The sequence below is a fragment of the Rattus norvegicus genome, chromosome 7 (genome assembly GCF_036323735.1).
Source record: "Rattus norvegicus strain BN/NHsdMcwi chromosome 7, GRCr8, whole genome shotgun sequence".
NCBI classification, from domain to species: Eukaryota; Metazoa; Chordata; class Mammalia; order Rodentia; family Muridae; genus Rattus; species Rattus norvegicus.
The window spans coordinates 92,684,543-92,706,607 of record NC_086025.1 but is presented as its reverse complement, the minus strand read 5'-3'; the positions used below and the strand labels follow the sequence as shown (position 1 = coordinate 92,706,607).

At 44.2% G+C, this 22,065-nt stretch overlaps 1 long non-coding RNA gene across 17 annotated transcripts in view; it reads left to right on the top strand.

Annotated features, from left to right (window-relative positions):
- LOC134479916 (uncharacterized) overlaps positions 1–22,065 on the top strand; it is a 72,728-nt gene extending 50,663 nt beyond the window's left edge. For all 17 annotated transcript variants that reach the window (XR_010053826.1, XR_010053822.1, XR_010053820.1 and 14 more), the window contains one exon: positions 1–22,065. This exon is cut by the window's left edge. This is a non-coding gene — a long non-coding RNA (uncharacterized LOC134479916).

Below are 22,065 nucleotides of genomic sequence, written 5' to 3'. Positions count from 1 at the left end.
CCAAGAATTCGAGAGCTGTTTCCTACGCTGCTTGTAAGGAGAAACCTCTGTCCAACTCGTCTATATTTTGACAAGGTCTTCTCAGGGACTGCAATGGCTAGACTGTCCTCTCTCCACTGCCTTTCATTGCCAGCTGTCTTCTTAGTCTGCTCCTGTCCCCTGGAGCATTTGTCTGGCTGGGAAAGCCCTACTTCTTTATCGACGACTTCCTGGGACTCCTATGTCATCTCTTGATGCTCTCAGACCCCCTCCTCCCTCACTGCTCCCACTTGCTATTCTGAAGGCTCTTTGGTCTTTGATTCAGATCCTGCTTAATGCTTCCCACTGGGCCACCATCACCTGGCACCTGGGCCCCGGCAGTCACCTCCTATTGTGGTGCATCTGGTCCAGCCTTCTTTTCTTTCTTGGCCCTAGAAACTATATGGTTCCTTCTAAAATGGTCTTGTGATGCCAGCTTCTTGTTAACACAGTCCTGGCTTACATAGCAATCAGCCCCTCTGAGTAAAATGTCTCATTATCCTCATGAAAGATTTGGAAGCAGAGGCGCAGAGAGGTTAAGTATCTTGCCTGGGACCCCACTGCCATTATGAGGATGTGTCGACACTGCCTTCTGGCTTAGGCTCTCTTCAATCTTGACTTTCAGGGCAAGCTCCATACCTTCACCTTGGTCTTTTTCTGGTCCAGGCTTTCCCTCTCTGCCCAGATTTATCAATCTCCTCTTCCACATCACTCTGTGGGACTTGCTCCTTGTGTAGCTGTCTGCAGGTCCTCACAGAAGCCTTGGGGGCAGGGGTGGAATGTGTCACACTGCTCTGTCTTTGTTCAAGTTGTTTCTTTCCCTAAGATGTCTTTCTCCACCCATTCCACCGGACAGGCACAACTCCAAGGCTCACTTGAAAGTATGTCTTCCCACCAAGTCTTTGTGGGACACCTCTGACGTACTCTGAAGAACTGGGCTCTACTTCCCTTGGGCTTTGCTCAAGTGGGACCTTATTCTGTTCCTTTACTTTGTCAAACAGGATGAGGATGCGGACCAGACCTAACTCCTTTTTACATGTACTAGATAGCCTTCTTGAGATGTTTGTAAGCTGATTTATTAACTAACACTGCCTTCCTGGAGAGGGCATTCTCAGTGGTGTAGGTGATGATGATTGGGTATTACATTAGCCTCCCTCATTGGAATGGGAAGTGTGCTGGTGCCTGGCTATTGCCTTTGGATGTGACTATAGAGGGGTGAAGCTTTGGAGCCTTGGGCAACAGAGAGAATATACAGGAAAGGTTGGGAGAGGAGTGAATGGCTGCCCTTTGGATTCTGTCAACTGACTAGGGTAGGGATGTGATTCAGTCCTGTCAACTGACTAGGGTATGGGTATGATCCAGTCCTGTCAACTGACTAGGGTAGGGATATGATTCAGTCCTGGCTTGCTCCAATTCTAGAGGCTGTTCATAGAGCTCTGCATCCTTAGTTTGGCCTTTGCTGGTTGAGTAAGATTCCACCCCTCAAGTCCCTGCCAGGCCATCCTGAAGCCTTTCTCTGCCCCACTTTTAGTGGGAGAAAGGCCTGAATTCATTGCTTGGGGAAGTCTGCTATTACCTCTGGCTTCTGAGTTCTTCCTGTTAAAATGAGGCAATTCCTGGCTGTTTCACTCAGATCACTGGGCAATAGGTACCAGAAAAGAATATGAGAGACGTGTGTTCATTCCCTCAGAATTAAGATTGCAAGGGGATACCCCGGGAAAAGCACTCCTACTGAGTAACAGTATCAAGCCTGGCTGTCTCCAGCCAGACGTGGCACACACTTCATGACCTGTATTTTCCTTCTTCCAGATGGTTAGCCTGTGGCTCAGAACGTCCTAAGGCCTGACATTGCTTCAGGGGGTGAGCTGGAAGGGCCTCTAGGTCCCAAGCAGGGACTCCTACTACAGTTTCCATCCACCCAGATGTGGGTCACCTCATTCCAGCTGGACAGAGTAGCATTGGCCTCTCTGAGTTCTGTAAGAGATGCAGAAAGTGAGCTAAAAAGAGACCCCAAGTTGATCTTTACAAAGATTTGTTTCTTTGTCAACAATGGATCACACCATCCTCTTTTGTTAAACTTAACTGTGTGTGGATGCGCTGAGACTAAACAGCAGTGACAGGGTCCTCCATCAGCCTCCAGAGCCCTTGCTCTGTGACCTGTTCAATGTTCCTACTTCACTCTTGTTTGCCTCTCGGTAGTTTGGTGCATGCCCAAGTCATGCCCCCCTGGTACCCATTGCAGCTTAGGTGCCAGTCCCCTGTTCTTGGCACCAAGCAAGAAGTTGCTTTTGTCCCCAACATAGGGGCTCTGAACACGTTGACTGGAACTAACGGGAAGATGACAAAACTCAGCCACATGTTGCATGCTTTCACCCTTTAATATCAGTTATTGTTCCAATGGTGCAGACACTCATGCAGGACTGACATACATAGAATGGAAGTGGACACCCTACTCGTGACCACTCCCCACTTTGCATCCTGCCCTGGCTCACATATCCTTGTCTTACACTCATTTTTTTCCTGGAACTCCTTTCCCGCATCTCATATGGACTTCTGTCAAGTCATCCTTTGAAACTAATCTCCCAAATCACCCACTTCAGGAACTCTTAAGACTCTTTGTTTTGATTTTGGTTTGTTTTATTTTTTTTTTACCAGCTTTTATAGGACACACTCAATGCCTTTGTGTGGCTTATGTTTTCCAGGGGATGCCACCTTCTGGAAAGCAGAGCCCAATACACATATTCATGATTGAACGCATGCCTGGTGTTTGCAGGCTGACCACATGCCTGTTGTCACACAGGTAGACAAACGATTCCCTTGGTCTCTATGACATGACTCCCAGTGATCATCCCTTACCTCAATTCATGCCTTTATACAGTTTATTTCTTTCTGAGTTGAAATTGGTCTTTGAGACCAATAGAATACAGATGTGATGCCAGGAAAATGTTATGTGGCAAAAGACTGGATCATAAAGGCATTGTGAAATTTGTTCATGACCTTACAACTTACCTATTCCAAGGGAAGCCAAATGCCATATCAGAAAGAGTCAAGGCAGTCTCATGAATGGTCTACATAGCAAAAACCTACCTTGGCAGCAATGCAGTCTTGTGAGTGAATCACCTTGAAAACAGATCCTATAGGATCAGCCAAATCCTGACAAACTAGAATCAGAAGTACAAACCCATGAGAGCCCTAGATAGAACCACCCACTAAACTCCTAGTATAGTAGCCTTGGAAGTTGCTGCTGCAAAGCACTAAGTGTTGGGTTAATTTGTTACGCAGCAAGAGATAACTGATACAATCCAGTGGTCAACATTTTCTATATTGTAATGAAGAAATAAATGAATGGAATGTATTCTTTTATAATTTACAAAAGAATATGAATTATTTTATATTCTAGTACCAGTAGGTACTATATGCTCAGCTTATAGAGCCTACCAGGATGCTGAACAAAGTCCCTGCTTTTGTGAGATTCATTATTAGACCATAAGTACTAATGATAGAAGAAAATTAAGCATGTTGGATAAAAGAGAAACTGGGGCTCAGATGGTTTATTTATACATGTTATACTTATTTTTATTTTATTATTGCACTGAAGTTTCTTTGAAGTTGGTAGTTTATCTCCATTTTACAGATGAGAAAATTGAAGGCCAGAAACATTCAGTGAAGCAGCAGCACCATCCAATTAGTCCAACCAGGCCACTTGGAGTCCAAAGCCACAGCCCTTTGCAATACACAGATCAACCTGTCTAGGTTTCAATTCAGTCATCTCCCATGGGGCTCATCCTTCATCACAGCCTGCACTTAGCATTGGCTGAGTGCTTATAATGCAATGCTATAAGAAACGACAAAAAAGACCTTCAAACAGGATGGCCTAGCTCCTCACTTAAGCCTGGTATCCATACCCATTTGTGGGATGGATTTATCTATCAGGACCCAGATGCCTTATCTGTGCTGCTTGGTCAAAGCAGCAAACTCCAGGCTACCATCTCACTGCTGCTCGCTTCTCTCCCTAACTCTGTGCCCACTCCGTGCTCTGTATAAGAGGAGTGACTGGGTTTTTAATCAAACCTCTCTCTCAGCCCCTCCCCATCCATCCTGACTTGCCGGGGCCTCTTACCCCATCCTTTTCATTTCTTTCCTAGTTCTCTTCTTGCCTGGTTCTCAAATCATCAGATGGAGATCAACCAGTACTTAGTGGGGGCTTCCCACATGCCAGGCCCCATTCTAAGGGTTTTTATCTGCATAAATTTATGGAATCCTCACAACAACCCTTTGTGGAGGTCCCATTACTCCCCCATTAAAATCAAACCTAAAGGCCATTGAACAACTAGGTGTCTAGCAGATCTGGGATTTAAACACATCTCTGAATTTAGACTTCATTCATCATCCAAGATCACACAATGAGCTGGAAGAACTTTGCAGATGGGTGAGTTCTAAACCCTTGGAAGGACTGACACCAGACTATCTCTAGAAGATAATAAAACATCTTAAGTTAGCGCTAGAGAGAAGACAAATACCACTATCAATTCAAAACCCATCACAGTTTACCGAGGGATTTGCTTGCATGCTTATTAATGTCCAACCCAAGTCACTCACTCACTAAACAGAGAGGTGCCTACTATGTGCTACTTCCTGAGCATTTATAACTTGACATGAATGATTGTGGAAGCCCAGAGAGGAGGCACCAAACAGATTGGAAGTCAGGGATGTCCTCCTGGTAATATAATGATGCTAAGCTGAACCCTGAAAGATGCCAGGCAGCAGAGAAGGACATCCAGGCAGATGGGACAGCATGCACAAAGCCACGGGGTGTGACTGAGAATGGTTTGCTGTAGCATATGGTTGAAGCTTCTACATGTAGTAGAGATGGGCAAGCAATGGGTTAAGAGATGCGCAAGGGCCAGGTGGAGGAATTTGGTCTCCAGCTGGAAAACATGGTGGGATCATTTAAAGATTTCAGGAAAGAAAGTGACTGGTAGAATCAGATTTGTGTGGTAGAAATACTACAGCAGGCATGTGGATGATGCGTGGCAAAAGCCAATTAAAGAGGGAATTTTGATAGTTGGACAGAATACAACAGGTGGGGAAGAGGACTAGCATTTAAGATCTGTGGGGGAACTTATTAGTTGATTGGTCAAGACTTGGCAACCACTTGGGTGTGGGGAGAACTAAAAATGAAAGGTGTTGGGGCCAATTCACCCAGGTTCCTGACTTGAAGGTGGGGGCTGGATGGTGGTAACATGTACTGAGATAAGAGTTAGATTTAACAACGATATTGATATATCTTAAGCTGCCCAGGATCCTTAAGGCAATGATTATTTTGGATAAGTAACTGAAGACTTAACGAGGGCACATGGCTTACTCAAATTATAGAGCCAGAATGATGTGAGGAAGAGAAGTGAAGCCCAGACCTTTCCTTCTTATGCAGATTTGCTCTGTGAGGAACACAGGGAGACTAGAGAGGACAAGGGTGATGCTGTAAAGGGATTGGGAAAGGTCACACCAGGGAGAGTTCAAATCCACAAGCCCATGTGGTAGGAAAAGCCTAGGATATTCAAAGAATACCAAAGAAAGTTCCAAGAAAGAAGTAGAAAAGAAAGTGGTAAAACAGAACATTCAAACCAGGAGTCTAATGTGGGATTGAGAGGATACCAGCAGTAGTCTGGATTTATTCTTGGAGTAAAGGAAATGTTTTAGAAGTTAGACCCAGGGTCATGATGTTGACACTTAATTTCCAGATGTGGAATCACACGTAATATAAGGAACAATACAGATGCACCCTATGTCCCGCATGCCTTTGCTAGTTTTCTGTTTTGTATTTCCTATGCTTTTCATACATCACTTGTAAGGATTCTTCACAGTTTCTGGATGAGAAGCGTCAGGCAAGTATGTGACCTTCAGATCTATTTTCTCCTGGTTCACAGGATCCACACAGGACCCTTTTCATTGAGCAAAAGCTTCAATTTGCTGAGGTCCAATTCATCACATTTCCTTTTTGTAAAGTAAGGCTTCTATGTCAGATGCCCTTCACCTAGCCATGGAATGGTGTCTGTTCTGGGGCTGTGTTGGAAAGTGGGGGAGGATTGATTGCACATGGCAAAGCTAAAACAGGGCAGCCAGGCAGAAGAGAGGCTCTCTGGAGCTCTGTGAGGTAACAACGAAAAGTGTGTGGGGTGTGGGTGGGGTGCGGCCACTGTGGGGTAAAATTCCTTCCAGATAGAGTTTTGTGTGCAAGACTAGTTGGCCATCTGGGCAATATAACTGGACATTTAAGCTTTTGTCTTCTCCCAGGGATATCCTCAAACTTAAAAAGAATTGTCAAGGTCCTTTAATTTACCCTGAGATTTATACACAAAAGTACAATCGTTTTGTCTCCAATAGTTCTGTATGGAAGACGTTATTTCTTTTTAACAACCAAGGCCTAGAGAAAGGCTAGGTAAAAAACAAATCTCTCCTGTTGACCTTAATTAGTCTTTTCTGTTAGTTCACCCAGAATTCCCATCACCGATGACAACTGTGGTTAGTGGTTTTGAGACCATCTCAGGGGACAGCCAAGGACTACATTCTTTCTCTGATGTTCAAACCTTCTTAACCTTCTGGTTGTACTGAAATTTTAACTCATAGCCCAAAAGTTTAGATGAGTAAGACTGCTTTAGCAAGGCTCAAGGTGGCAGTGCTAAGCTGTGCTAGTTTCACTGCTTGGTCACACTTCCAACATGCCCACGGGGAAAATAGTCACACTAGTGTGCGACTAAGTGAAAAGTACACCAAAAGCCATGTCTATGGCCTCTGGAAACAAGCTGGTTGTATTGAAGAAAGAAAAGGCTTCTGGGACATTTGAGTTACAAGCTGAACTATCCTTTCCTGTGTAATATGAGTTTCTCTGAGAACTCTGTAGCTAACAAATTATAGTTATTCACATAGGGACTTGGAAGACACTTCCTTAAGAAATGAACAAAGTGTGCCTATTATATCCAGGACAGCAAATGAGATAGTTTGTTGCCAATGACAACATCTGAACTGTCAACCAAAAATTAGAATTTTGAGAAAACAAATTTCATTTGCTACTATGTACGTGGCAGGTTTCCGGTGCTTAAAGATGTTTCTGCCTCTTATCCGTGGTATTATAAATGTGGTTTTTAAAGAAACTACTGCTGCATGAAGCTATGGAATTATGTTTTAGTAAAGCTTAGTAAACTTAGTTCCCAGAACCCTCCCTGGTAGTTCATTCAGCATAAACTGAGGTATACTATGGTACAACGTATGAATGAACATGAACATTACAGAAGAATGGTTTCTAATTTCACATTGTAATTATTTTTGAAATTAATCTTTAGGTAAATTCCACTGACTTTTTTTTCTAAATATCATAGGACTTCTTAGGTTTCTTGAAAAGGCTATTTATTAAAGTACCTGTTTGGATCCCTTGCAGCTACATGACTGTGTGAAGATAGCCAATCTGCCTATATTTCAGGTCAGGGCCTCTCTTTGTGTAAAAGAAATACAGAGGCAGACTGAAGACTCTGTCTTCTGTGTTTAAAAAATCAAGAAGAAAAAAAAAGCTTGTCTCCACATCTTCATTTTTAAAGTATGTGTGTGCTTATGTTGATGTGCATACAGGTGCCTGGAAGCCAAAGTAGGTTGTCAGATCTGAAACCGGAGTCACAGGCAGTTGTGAGCTGACTGACATGAGTGCTGGGAAACAAATTTGGGCCCTTTGTCAGAGCAGAAAACACCACTAGCCTCTAAGCCATTTCTCCAGACGCCTGACCCCAATTTTTATTTTTAAATTTCTTTAAAATTTCTATTGCAATAATGGATAAGGCAGACCCATTTAAACAAAAGCTCTTTTAGGTCCACAATAATGTCAAGAGACTAAAACTCTGGGGAAGATTTTGCAAAGTGACAAAGTCTCCTCTCAGTCACTGTGACCCAGAAGCAGCAGCGTGTGGCATTAAATCCCTTTCTTGATTATTCTCCCTCCTGAGCCTTCCAGATGTCTCTGAGAAAGGGATTTATTTAGTACAATGGCTGCGCAAGCCAATGGGGCCAAGGTTCTGATAACAGCACCAACCCTTATAAATTCTTTTTTCCCCTGTTTTTTGAACCAGTGGAGGTAGTGTGGGTCTTAAAGCATGCAAGACTTGGATTAAGTATCAGCTATACTTTTTGATAGAAGGCCCTATCAGTAAGTTTAATTCTCTGGACTTCATGAAGTACAAAATGAGAGAGCTTGTCCTTTGACTGGAGACCAGGTCTACATCGGACCCCAGGAGGGACTGCAGCGCCACATCAGCCTTCAGAGGCAGGGCAGCTGTGAGCAGCCAGATGGAGACCCACGAAGCAGAGAAGCAATTAGATGAAGAAGTGATTTCCCTAACAGGAATGACCTCAACGACGGTGTTTGTACACCAGACTACCATGAAGAAGAATGACTCAGGGCACTTGATTGCACAATGTGGGAGACACAGTGGAGTTTTTGATAGTTTTTGGTGTTGGGCAGAGATGGGACAGGTGCTGGTAGAGTTCACAGTCAAGCACTAAGTATTCTGTGGACCCACCATAACCATTGCTTAAGTAAGGCATCTGCATCATTTGAGTCCACCATGCAATTACTAGCACATTTATCACAACAGTGGAGGTAGGGGAAAAAAATGAGGGACTCAAGAATACACCCAAGGTCTGGCTCCAAAATAATTGACTGCAGGCAAACATCTCCCCCTTGGAGACTGTCTGGGTGTTGACTATAGCGTTTCAGCTCTCCTGGGCTAGACAGAAGGGAGGGAGGGACTAACGGCAAGGGATTATAGGCACGATGGGACAGAATATAGATGAAGGTCCCCTGTTTAGAGAGGAGGCCAGCTGAGAGGATAATGAAATCAAAAGAAGACTCAAGGCCAGCCTCACTTAAATTACCAACCCAAAAGACGCCCAAGAGGCACAAGCAGCTGACCCACCAACTTCGAACTTGAAAATCGCCCTAAGCTAGAGTCACGTCTGCAGTTTGGACAGCACAGGGTTTTCATTGTTTTTGCCTAGACACATCTCTTTCTGATACAACAAACATATTTGTGTATTTAATGCCTGATTTTCTCCAGACACTTTTTAAAGGTTTTTTTTTTTTTACATTATTTTTACATGTGGTCAAATTGAGATCTTTAAAGAACTTTATTTCAAAAAAAGTAAAGAGCCACAAACACTTGTTCATTGAAGTTTTAAATGTCTTTGCATTTAAAAAAAAGTATTCATGGAGATTATTCTGTGAGGTTCTTATACATGTAGCTAAGCGTCTATATTTAGGTCCACTCACTGAATAAGCATCTCCCCAAACTGTGGCATTGAAAGTGAAGGTGGTTATGCGGTCTGGGCCTATGTAGAAACCCTCAGACTAAGGAGAAAGGCAAGCATGGAGAAGGGACTACAGGATAATGGGATGTGATCCGTTCACCGTAAGCATCCACACAGCCCTCTTGCTGCCTTTTGGCCCCTTCTTCCTCCAGAACTGGGCCTTGTTGCCTCTGGGCCTTAGTGAAAGGACAATGAAGCAGTTGAATTGGAGGAAAAGGTTTTGAGCATCTTGTCAAAATACTCTCCTTGAAGAGGTGTGGGCTTTAGAAATCACAAGATATGGTAAACCTTCACTCTCCTCTTCTGAAAACAGAAAAGATCCTTTAGGGATACGACACCCTGAAGGGAAATGCCAATAGGATATGTGAGACCCAACATGGGGTTCCTAACTTATATAAAATGTAGAGAAGAAGCATCCAAGGACCTAGCTGGCCTCAGTGTCACCCTAACTCCTCATGGAGTTTTCTTTTTTGGAAAACCTGCATAGCACTTCCAGGGACTGGGACTGGGCAGGGCAGGGCAGGGCAGGGCAGGGCACGGCAACCTCCCTCTTGCTGTCTGACGAGCTGCAGCACAAGCAGGAGCAGGAAGCGCAGGGATCGAAGAGGAAGAGGCTCTTTCTTCTAGCCTTCTAGGGTGGAGACTCAGAAATGTCTCTGAGATAGCATTTGCCCTGGCTTCTGAAGATAAGCCATGACCATGTAGCCTGTCTAATCCAAGAAGAAGCGTATTTCCTGCGGGAAAGGTAGCATAGGGAGGGTACCACCAAGAACAGTGGAATCAATGGGTAGATGTCGGCAGGTGCCAGCTGTCTGTCTCTTAGAAACCATGATTCTTTTCCAGATAACCTGATTCGCATATTCTTCTACCAAACAGTGATGGATAACAGGTCGGAGTGTCTGGCAAAGGAAAGAAACCAGCAGGGGACGAGCTACAGTTTATGACTCCTTGAGATGTCTCAGGAACTGTGCCCAGCACTTGCGTTCTCAGCCTGCCCCCAGTTTACAGAGAAGACTGCCACTCAGGTTTCTCCAGCTGCTTGAATGGTACCAAAAAAAAAATGTGAATCGGATTTGCCTACATTGATTTCCAACCTGAGTGGTTTAAGACTTAACTGGGTAGTTAAGAAATAAGATAGGAAGAAAGCTCCCGCTGGTGGGAGGTGGGGCTGGGGCGGGCTTCTCTGCTCCATCCCAGGTGCCTGTGTGGTTATCTGTTGATAGGTCCTGTTGATCTACCTCCAACTCACACCTTACACCCGTCCACTTCTCTATAGCTTTACCCAACCATCTAACCTCAGCCACCACCGTATCTCCACAGACCAAACACTCATGCTAATGCTTGGATGCTTGAAGGCTCAACGATGTTACTTACAAGCAAAGGGAGTCCATTAGTAGTTCCTCAAACTCCACAATGACCCATCAAGGTGAAAGCTCTAATATCTACTTGGCTGCATAAATGCCCAGAAGAAAAGAGCACATTTCCCTGAGTACCATATAGCTAGTTGCATTTGGTCATGTGACTGAGAAGATCAGGGATAGGATGGGCTTTTTTCTTTGGTGAAACAATGTGTTTAACTATGGTTACGTACAGGAATGTTGATGATTGGTTGTTTACAGAAACATTGGCAACTTACTAATGGCTACACCACTGAAGAAAATGTCTCTCCTTACATGAGCAGCTTTTGAACCAGCCCTAAAGTGAAAGGGATGCAAAACCCACCCCCTACCTCATCACTTCTTTTGGAACTTCTCTTATACACAGCCTAATAAAAATAAGGGAAGAAAATCAGTGAACAAACCATTAAGCACACGAGTGAAATTGATAATAAATGGAATATGTCCTGAGACAATGGGGGAGGGGTGCCTTAACTTACTCTAAATCTATACGGCTTCTTTGAGAAGAGAATACAATACGTATGTGCTGAGCCTGGTCAGCTGGGACTTAGGGGGAAATTATAGTTTTTTTAAAAAAGAGCATCTAAGAATCTTTGGTCTCTGATTAGACTTTATCAAGGTCCTTGTGCGCTCAGTCCTCACCTCCCCCAAGATTTTAGTGGGCTTTTTATGTTGACAATCCTCTTCTCCACTGAAGGGTGCAGTACCCTAAGCCCACCGGGAACCCAGGTATGGGGTAGTAAGTGAAGTCTAGACTAGGCGGGCCAAGTGCTCTAAAGAGGTTGCAGGACAGCCAAGAATCTTGTCTAGGCCTGAGGAGCTGGATCTGTAAGTCCCCCCAGGAAATAGGGGATTCAGAACAGAAGAAGCTGCTGGGCTTTGAGATGAGAGAAACCTAGCAGTGGGCTAGGAGAGGGAAACATGCATGTGCAAACTGATGCCCAGAGCTTTCTGACACAACTTGGTTAGGTGCCCAGGCTACACTGACTGGCTTTGATCACACAGGTGGCTTAGGGGCCCTCCCACCCCCGCTTCTTCATGTGTGCCAGAGAGAGAAGCAAATGCCCACGATACAGAACCTAAGCCTCAAATACCGAGTTCCTTGTGTGGGCATTATCTCCATTTTACAAATGAAGGCTTCTGAGGCGCAGAGAGGGAGAGCTGGCCTTGGGGGATAGATCCAAGCACCATCTAAATTCACACGGAGGAAAGAGGGCACAGCGGGTCTGTTCAGAGAGCCACTTAGACAGGGTATTGCAAACCTTTGGCCTAGCAGCCAAGGACAGCGTGGGTCTGGGTTTGGCTACCTGACAATAGGAGATGGTTCTGCCTTCAGGCAGAGACCACACTTTATACCGTTTATCATGAGGCCCCTGCTTATTCTTTCAATTATGTCCTGCACAGTACGAGTATTGGAGTATCACTGTGACCTCATCCTAGAAAAACCTTTCTTTAGCACCAGAAACTAGCTGAGGACACTTTCCCAGCCCCACTGCCCACTTTGTCACTGGTCCCCCGTACTGTGACAAGAAGGCCCAATAATTCAGGGAAATGGAGCCCAGGTACTTTGTGGTGTAGTAGACTTCTAAGAAGTCTAAAATACGCAACCTTTCTCCTGTGTAAGGGCATAGCACACGGAGGCAACGGCCTTGCTCAGGAAGCAGGGACTGCGTGCCCAGCCTGAGCTCAGCAAGATAAATTTAACTGGCTCTCTCTCTCTGCCTGCGAGTTCATTAAGAGCAAGAAGCAGTTGGTGTTTTCCAGCTGGGAACAGAGGACAAAGCAGTTGGAACACATTGAGGCACCTGATGGCTGCCCAAAGTTGGGGGGTCTGTACGGGATGAGGGTGCAGCGGTGCGTGCTTGCAATCCCAGCACTTGGAAGGTGGAAACAGGAGGATTAGGAGTTCGAGGCCAGACTGAGCTAAGTGAGACCCTATGTTCAAAACATAGATAGAAAGAAAGAAAGAACAGTATGAACATTGATTCTGATGTTGGAGAATCCCTTTCAATCTCTTCTTCCTGTGTTTTATCTTCTTGGGAGCGGTGTGACAGCCAAGCTCTAGGCTTTTGCCCTTCAGTCATATATCCTGTCTCTGTGGTCTAGAGTTAAGTAGCCAGTGCTGGGAATCCCAGGAGGATTTTGTACATTTCCCCTTATAAAAGACTAGCTAGTCTCCGAATCCTTGGAGTTTCTTGAAGCATAGCTTGCAGACGCGCCTTGCCTTCCAGATTAGTTAAAGGGACTTTGAGGTGTATGACTACAAGTTGCCACGGGCAAAGGAAGTCACTTTCCTGAACTCAAAATAACCATCTGTGGGCTAACTCTGTCTTTAAGATGAAAGCCATACCTTTTTGGTCAATGTAAGTGGCCTGTGGCAGTCCGAGAGAAAAAGCGAGAATCAGATATTTAGTTTCTTAAATGTCTTGATTTTTTTTTTTTTTTTAAGCAGAAAAATGTGACATTGGAGTGGAGTCAGACGGGCTCACTTAGAAGAAAGGCGCCCCCCTGGCCCTCCAAAGCTTAGATGACAAATAGGGAAAGAAAGCACCCCAACCCTAAACCTCACCCCTCAAAAATTGTGTAAATTGTGCTGCTAAGAATGGGTGGGGTCTGTGGGCTTATGACAGCTCACGTCATTCAAACAATTACAACTAAGGAAACGTGATTCATCAGGGTCACAGCCTGATGGCCTCCGAGTGGCAAGTTCTAATTTTACTGGTTTTTAATGCCTCATACATGATTTCTTTCCCTGGTCTGTTTTGAATTTCCTCTTCCCTAATGTATATTTATGTCTCTCCAGTTACAAGCTGACAAGAACAGCCCCTAGCATATCTGCTTCCGCTCAGGCCCTGACGTCATTTACTTAATTTCCTCAAGTTTCCCTTTCCTTTCCATTAAACCAGATGGACTTACAAAGGTGAAGGGGGGTAGTGGGGAGAGAAGTGGCAGCTTTGGACTTTAACAAATCAATGAATTGACAAACCAGCTGACTGGTCAAACATTTTTTGCTAAATAGAGAAAAGCCGTTTAATTCTGAGTACATGGGAGAAGTTAAGTAAAGTTGAGTGAATGCCTTTTCATTTTTCCATTTCCCCATTTTGTTGAGAGACTGCTATAAATAGAGTTGTATGAGAGGCAATAAGAATCAAACTGAGAACAAACTACTGATCTTTCCCTTGAGGAACCCTTGAGGAACTCACAGTCGAATAGGCCATGCATGTGTGCATGTGCCTGTGTGTGTGTAAGCACTTGTACACACACACAGACACACACACACAGACACACCCATCAGTCAGGAATTTACAGAAGTTGGCATCATCAAGTTTTACTTCTCCCGGTGAACAGTGTCACAGGTCTACAAAGGTGATATTGCTATTGACTTGATCAAGCCTGCCATGGGGTTCTAATTTAAAGGCCCACTAAAGATACAATATGGTTTTCATGGGACCATGACATTTGTTTTAGTCACAGGTCACCAGGATGCATCCAGCTCAAGTCCTAGGGAGGGTTTTGCTGTTGCTTGATCCTTCTACTGACACTGGAGGATGGGGCAGGGTGGTAAAGGGCCCAGAAAAGTTGGAAGAACATCTTGGTTCATAGGATCCAAGAGAGATCCCACTGTGATGTGTCCCGTATACACTCCAAAGAAAGGACTTGATGCATATTGTTCAAAAAGTGGGTTGGTCTTTGGTGGTGATGTTCCAGAACCTGAAGGTTGGGGACCAGGAATAATGAGTTGGTGACAGCCAAGCTGGCCGACACCAGTAACCAATCAGACTGCCTGATCTGCACATGCTGAATCAAAGACCACGAGGAGACTTTTCTCAATTCACTTAATGTTTGACACCGTGAGTCTCACTCTGGATACTGAGATAAAGCCACCTGCTGTGTCCAACAGCTTGGGATATTAGAGCTGGCTTCTCCAAGGGTTCCCCAATCCACCCCAGTGAATAACCCTCTAGGCAGTAGCTATCTGCCATAACAAATTTGCCAAGCCAAGGGGGTGGGGGCAGGTGGAACCTCCAGAGATATGGAGGCAGGGCTACAAAAGGAATGATACGTTTTTCCACTCAGGCCATCTAGATGCAGCCCCCAGATGGAGTAGGAGGCCATGGAGGGAAACTAGACACCACCATAAACTCAGAATTCTAAAATGATCTCCCCAAACAAGAAGACTGTGAGATCATGCAAAAGGGGGATTATCCTGGGAGCCAATCAAAGGTGAGACAGGAGAGGTTTAGAGCAGGCGACACCCTGCTGTTGACCTTGAGGAAATCAACTGTCCTGCAGTGTAGAAGGCCCCATGTTGGGGAACAGGTGACCTCTGGGTGCTGAGGCCCTCAGTTCTGTGACTGCTAGCAACTGAATTCTGCTAAACAACTTGAAAGAGGCCAGTAGCCCTCAGGTGCAAGCCGTCCTGGTTTGACATCATGGTTTCAAGTTTCTAAGTCTCTGGGCCAAGACAGTCAGGCCAACTTCAGGCACACATGTCTTGAGTTGATGAGCTGCAAGTACCTTAGGATGCTGGTATTTTGGCTGGTTTGTTGCAGTCTGTAGCCTGAGAAAGAAAAAAAAAAAACTGGATGTATCTATTACCAAATGTGGCACTGATCATAGTGCAGGCTATACCAACTTAATAATGTTTAGATAAACTATATGAAGACAGAACAGGAAATATTTGCTTCCAATATGTAGGGAGTAGTTCTGATGTTTGATCGGGAATCTGCATGCGAACACAGAAGGTCCTGTCCCTCAATTGGTTCTTGATTGATCAATAAAGATGCTAGTGGCCAATGGCTGGGCAGAATAGGTGGAACATCCAAGTCCATGCAGGAGAGAGGAACTGAATTGCCATGCTTTGGAGAGGGAGCGCCACCAGCCAAGTAAGATGTAGGGTGAAGTGGCCATTGGCTGTTAACCCGACTGGGCCTGGGGTCGCAGGTGGGAGATTAGAAACACAGCTAAGGTGAGGGCAGATTTAGGGGTGTTGAGCTGGGAATTAAAAGAGCATAATAGCCAAGGAAGGCTTAGAAGAGCCTGGCCATTGAACTAAAGCATATCAAAAATAAGCTAATGTTAATGTGTGTCTCTTTTATCTGTGGATATGATAACCTAGGCGGGGCTGGTAGTGTGGTCCACTTGGAGCTTAAAGTTGGGTAGTAGTGTCGGACTACATGCTACACCATGAGGCAGTTTGATTTTTTTTTTTTAAAGTTCAACAAAAATATTTTCTTGGCATTGAAGAACTAGGACTAAGCATTTTTACAAGTCCTTTCAAGTGTGATTGTGTGGTCCTCCCGGCCACTCTCTCATTAAAGAGTTGAAAAGGGGGAGGTGTGAGGATGATGGCTTACTCTCAGTTACAACCCAAAAGAGTGTGCACTCAGATTCTGGGTGTCTGTTTCTGACTGTGCATCTGAGACACTCTAGATGGCTCTTGGTTGGTGGTACTTTTATCATGTGTATTATAGTCACTGTGCACGTCAGGTCTACGCTGGATCTTAACCTCAAGACTGAGAAGCGACAGCGTTGAGCTCTGAGGGAGATGAACATCCTGGCACGAAATATCATTGGTGCAAAGTTATGGGCAAAGTCATCCAGATTTGTCCCTGCTACACTGACTCACGGACACCCTGCCAAGCATTATTGTGCTCATTTTACAGGTGAGAAAACCAAGCCCCGGGAACATCTTGGCCAAACTCACCCCACTATTAAATCACAGGTCGGGGACTCGAACCAGGGTCCTTGTGACTCCAAACCTGAGCCTCCTTAATGTATTGGTAATTGGGTTTAGAAGTCTGTGCATTTTAGACTTCACCAGTGAACAGCCTACAAGTACTACAGTCAATCTGACCCAGGTTGCCAAGCTGGCCCTACAACTTAGGAATGGTGGATACTATTGTCCAGTTCTCTGACTCCCATTGTTCAGTGACTGACCTGCACGAACTGTAAGTTTTGCCAGTGCTAGTCAAATTCTCCCATATCTTTGGTTTTTATACCCATCATCCCCTTGTCTTGGTGCAGGTTCTTTGGTCCTTGTACCAGTTCATCTCTTCCCCCAGTCTTGTGAAATGGGCCCAGTTCTTACTACCATTTACTCACCCACAGAGAAACACCAACTTGGGTTTGAACACACACCATGGCTGCTTTAGGTTCAGCTCTGGTCCTTGAGGCTCTTTGCCTGGGACCCTCTTCTGCCTGAGCCTTCCTAATCCAGTGTGTGTTACACAGTCTTGGCGGTCTGGCCCTTGCCTGCCAAGCTCTGACCTTGGATGTCCCTTCAACTCCTGCTTGCAAAGGCATTTCCTGCTGTTGACAAGATCCCCGCAGTTAGCCCACTCCCAGCCCTGAGACACAGGAAGCCAGCTGGGCTCCCACAGTGTCTCTGCAGAGAGCCAACTCATCCTGGCTCTTAAAGGTGACATGAGGCATTGCAAAGGAAAAGCTCGCAAGCTTCCTTTTGAATATTTTTCTCAATGTTTAATTTTGACATGCCTGCCATGTTGTTGGCTTGTCAATCTCCGCACTCGGAAGGCTGGGAGGAAAGGGGACTGTGACTTCAAGTCCAGCTTCAGCGATATAACAAGGTCCTGTCTCAAAAAGTAAAACCAAAATGCCATTATTTCACTTAAGCATAATAGCCTCACAGAAAGTATAAAAATCATAATTATTCAGCAGTCATTAGCCACCACAGGGGCATAGATTTCTGACCACACATCCAACCAGCGATTCTTATAAGTTTGCTCACAGTTCTCCCCAGAGGGAACTACGATCCTTTTTACTAGCACAGTTAGTTTTCACCTTAAATACAAATGTAAGCAATAGATATAGATATATGACTTTTAAATTTTTTAAATTATTATTGTGACAAATATATTTAATGCAAAATTTGCCATTTCTCCATTTTGAGCACATGATGGGATGGCATTAGTGTACTCACAAGGAAAGTGAAACTGTGGACCTGTCAAGCAGCACCTTTCCAGTCTCTCCCCTTTTGGCCTCTGATGACTCCCATTTTACTTCTATGACTTTGGGTCCTTTTAACTACCTTGTATAAGAAAAAACATCATTTGGTTTTTTTTTCATTTTTATCATTTGGTGACTGATTATTTCACTTAGTGCAAAGCCTCAAGGCTGTAGTATATGTAAGCATTTTCAAGGCCAACTAATACTCCTTTTTGTGCATCACCTGCATTTCACCGCTCCATCAGTGTACGCTTGGGGCAATGCCATGCTTTAACTGTTGTGACTACAGTGCAAACGTGCAAATATCCCAAGGCTCTGCTTTCACCTTCTTTGGCTAAACATCTCTAAATAGAATTGCTATATCATATAGCAATTCTGTTTGAAGATTTAAAAAAAAAACCCAAACCCTTACATATAGTCAAGTGATTTTGAATTATGGTACCAAGACTCGTCAGCAGGGAGAGGAGTTGTCTTTTGAACTGATGGTGATGGGAAATAAGGTTTCTACACACAAACAGGGGAGTAGAACCCTCATCTAACCAAAAACATATTGACTCGAGAACCAAAGACTTGATACTGTGAGACCTGAAAGCAGCCAGGAAATATGGAACAAACGTTCATGCTGTTGAATTTGACAGGGACAAAAACATAAGCAACTAGAGAAAGACAAAGGGGGCTTCGTGAAAATTAAAAAGCCCTGTGCATCAAAGATGCTGTCAGCAGAGACAATGCACAGAACATGAGAACACACTGATAGATCACATATTTGACATTGGAATAGAGAGGAGGTTTGAAAGCAGGTAAAATAGCCCAGTTGAAAAATGGACCAAGGGCATAAAAGGCTGGCTCTCCAAAGAAGGCAGATGAGCAACACAGGCAAAGACGTTCAACATTCCTGATCCTTAAAGAGATGCAGAGCAAAACTCGAGGAGATGCCACATCTCAGCCATTAGGAAGCCTGTTAAAAAACAAAAGTAAATAACATCGAGTGGAGAAGCTGGAACCTGTGTGCCCTGCCGTGGGAATGTAAGATTATTCAGCCTCTGTGGACATGGTATATATTCTTGGGTAGGATAATTCCCAATTGTGTTTGAGATTCATGAATGTGGTGTCGTTTAACTATATAGTTGCTGTATAGGATCTTATTACGTGAAGCTGTTGAAAAGTATTAACTATGGGTTGCTTCCGGTTTGAGGTCTGGAAAGATACTGACTACACACACATGGTACATGCATGCGTGCACGCTCACACACACACACACACACACACACACACACACACACGTTTTATTACATATATATAAATGTAAGCCAGAATGTAGTATAGTAGTGGAATAGTTCTCGTACTTATCTACCAGCCTTACCAGTTATCAACACATGGGCCAATCTTTTTTTCTATAGTCTATCCACTTCTTTTCTATAGTCTATCCACCTCTGATTATTTTGAAGCAAATACTAACATCACAAATATTTATCACAAAATATTTCTATATCTCCAAGTGATAAGTGTTCCTTTAGAAAAAATCCACTAAATAATTTTACCCAACCAATAATGTAATATTAGGGCTGGAGAGATGGCTCAGCAGTTAAGAGCACTGACTGCTCCTCCAAAGGTCCTGAGTTCAATTCCCAGCAACCATGTGGTGGCTCACAACCATCTGTAATGAGATCCGATGCCCTCTTCTCGTGTCTGAAGACAGCTACAGTATACTCATATGCATAAAATAAAATCTTTCTTTAAAAAAAGAATCAGATATGCAGTCTCATTTACACTAGACTGATGTGCACAAGTTTGTCTTCTGCAGTTGTTTTTCTTTAACTTGCAGCTCACCCTCCTTGCTCCCTGCAAATGCTGTGTGAGAGTAGATGCTGTGTGAGAGTAGATTCCGTGTGAGGGAGTAGATTCCGTGTGAGGGAGTAGATTCCGTGTGAGGGAGTAGATTCCGTGTGAGGGAGTAGATTCCGTGTGAGGGAGTAGATTCCGTGTGAGGGAGTAGATTCCGTGTGAGGGAGTAGATTCCGTGTGAGGGAGTAGATGCTGTTTGGTGTAGCGTTTCCTGCATTGTTGCTTTTCTGCTTGGTCCCCAGGGTGTTCCTGAAGCTGGTCCCTTGCTTTATCTTCTATGTATTGGTAAATTTATTATTTTTAAATGTTTTGTGGGTGACAGTAAACGTGTAGGTCAGAGGACAACTTACCAGCGTCAGTTTCTTCCATCAGGTGGGTCTGAGATATTGAGCTCAGATTGTGAGGCTTAGAGGCAGGTGGTCTTTCTTAGCAATGAAGCCATCTCACAGGTCTGAAGTGGTAGATGTAAAGGCTTGCTATGAGTCAGGTTTCTCTCAAGGGCAGTATTAATGTGCATCTAGCCTCTCTGTGATGTAAGCATTGATGATCATTGCCTAGGAGCCATTGGTAACGGTTGTATATGCCCATCAGTTGCCACTCCTCCTTTAATATCGGGATACTTACATGAGGAGATGCTCTCCTGATTCCACAGTGCGGTCACCCCGAGACATAGGCAATGCTGGGATGTGTCCTATGTTATGGGTTTTCAATATATCAGCACGAGTCTCCTGCTTCCTCTGAAGGTGAGCAGAGAAGGCTATTTTTATTGACGATACTATTTATGAACCATTTAAATATTTGGCATGTTCAAATTCATAGTCACCAGCACCAAACATGGTTCACAGATTTTATGCTGAAGTTCTACGCCTGTTGGTGGCTCGGTGCAGTCCTTCCTGTGGTCAAAGGCATCGTTTCTGTAAGGCTCCTTACATGCCTTTCTAACAAACAAGTGTGTGAAGGAACCACCTGCCTTCTCCTGCATCCTCCTCTGCACCAATATCTGGAGAGAAGCACTGTCGGGAGCCCTGCATAGCGTCTTCCTGTTTTCCCCCTTGTCTGTCTGTCTGAAAGCCTATGCACAGACCGACTTTCCCCTTCCCCATCTAAAATGAAGTTTTCCATTTTACTCTTTAAGATTAAATGCATATGTGAGTCACTTTTAAATCAAGAGAAATGCAAATAAGTGGATAATGAAGTGGGAATGTTTTTGGACTTACGTGTTGCTCTGCTAACGTGTTTTTATTATAGACACCCCCACTCCTCCCAACTTCATATCCTTTTTCTTTTAATTCCTCTACAATTTGTGCTGCCCATAGACGCATGGGTGCTGTGATAGCCATGGAGCATGGATGACGTGTCAGAGGACACAACCCTAAAGAAAATGGACTCTCGCTCTCCCAAAAGCTATTCCCCATCAGTAGCTACTCTTTATGGGTAGGATTCCTGGGCCCCTCTACAACCATGCTGTAAAGCTGGCTGACTTGATCTTGGGTAGGCAAACACAACTGTTGGGAGTTCTTGAGTGCAGGGGTCCATCTTGTCCAGAAGAGATCATTTGTGCTCCAGTCCTCCTCCAACATCTGCTGACAGATTAATCTCTGTGTATGTGTGTGCACGTGTGCATGTGTGCACGTGCATTCACACATGTATAGAGGTCTGAAATTAGTCTCTAGTGTCATTCTTCCAGTCACATCTATCCCAATTTCCATTTTTTTTGAGACAAAGCCTCTTTCCTGGCCCAAAGTCCATCAATGAGGCTAGGCTGGCCAGCCAGCCCGCCTCAGGGAGCCATTGGGACAGGCTGCCTAGTTCACACGCTTGTTCTCAAAGAAATGAAACCTCCATTTTTTTTTAAACTATACAATGTTAAACCTGTCTAGAAAGTAAGTTCCCTCATTATTTCTGCTGGTCTACAGAATGGTGTATATTGGACAGTTGAGATAAATAGAGACTACTGCTTGCACTCAAGCCCCAAGTTAACGATCTGCACTTTTTCTTCCACTTTCCCCACACCAGATAAGTCCTGGAGAAACACGAGAATGTGCTCATCTCTATTTTCCTCATTTTACAGAAATGAGATGTATCGGTCAGGCTCCTCGCAGGGTACCTCAGAGAAACCCTCTGTGTCAACTACCATGGCTCCTGCTTAAGCCTTTAAGTGGGGACACAGCGCAGTACAGTCATGCCAAACTTGATTTACCTACTGTCATAGCATGGGGCCACTACCATTTTTATCACTATAGCAACTTGTGGCTGAAAATCACAACACGATATATTTATATGAATTAACTGGCATGTCTGTGCTTCAATTTGAAATTTCCCATTCAAAGATCTAAAAACATCTGTGATTTGAGAAAAGTTGTGTGATCTAGTATTGCTGTCAATTGAACATAAATTGTGTGGAAAGTTGATTACAACAACCCGCGAACAGTGTTTTTGATGAAATGGTGCCAATAAAAAGAATATGGACTAAATAACTTATGAA